The following is a 489-nucleotide window of genomic DNA, read 5'->3' as shown; positions in this document are numbered from 1 at the left end:
ATGCCAAGCCTTTGACTGCGTGGATCACAATAAACTGTGGAAAATTCTGAAAGAGATGGGAATACCAGACCACCTGACCTGCCTCTTGAGAAACCTGTATGCAGGTCAGGAAGCAACAGTTAGAACTGGACATGGAACAACAGACTGGTTCCAAATAGGAAAAGGAATATGTCAAGGCTGTATATTGTCACCCTGTTTACTTAACTTATATGCAGAGTACATCATGAGACACACTGCGCTGGAGGAAGCACAAGCTGGAATCTAGATTGCTGGGAGAAATATCAATCACCTCAGATATGCAGATGACACCACTCTTAATGGCAGAAAGTGAAGAGTAACTAAAAAGCCTCTTGTTGAAAGTGAAAGAGGAGAGTCAAAAAGTTGGCTTAAAGCTCAACATTCAGAAAACGAAGATCATGGCATCTGGTCCCATCACTTCATGGGAAATAGATGGGGAAACAGTGGAAACAGTGTCAGACATTATTTTTC

General features: G+C 42.1%; 1 protein-coding gene across 2 annotated transcripts in view; it reads left to right on the top strand.

Annotated features, from left to right (window-relative positions):
• SHPRH (SNF2 histone linker PHD RING helicase, E3 ubiquitin protein ligase) overlaps positions 1-489 on the top strand; it is a 91,030-nt gene that overhangs the window by 27,783 nt on the left and 62,758 nt on the right. The window lies entirely within an intron of this gene.

The sequence above is a fragment of the Bison bison genome, unplaced genomic scaffold, assembly GCF_000754665.1.
Source record: "Bison bison bison isolate TAMUID 2011002044 unplaced genomic scaffold, Bison_UMD1.0 scf7180017864303, whole genome shotgun sequence".
Lineage (NCBI taxonomy): Eukaryota > Metazoa > Chordata > Mammalia > Artiodactyla > Bovidae > Bison > Bison bison.
Note: the sequence above shows the minus strand (reverse complement) of the source record. Positions and strands in the feature narration are given on the sequence as shown.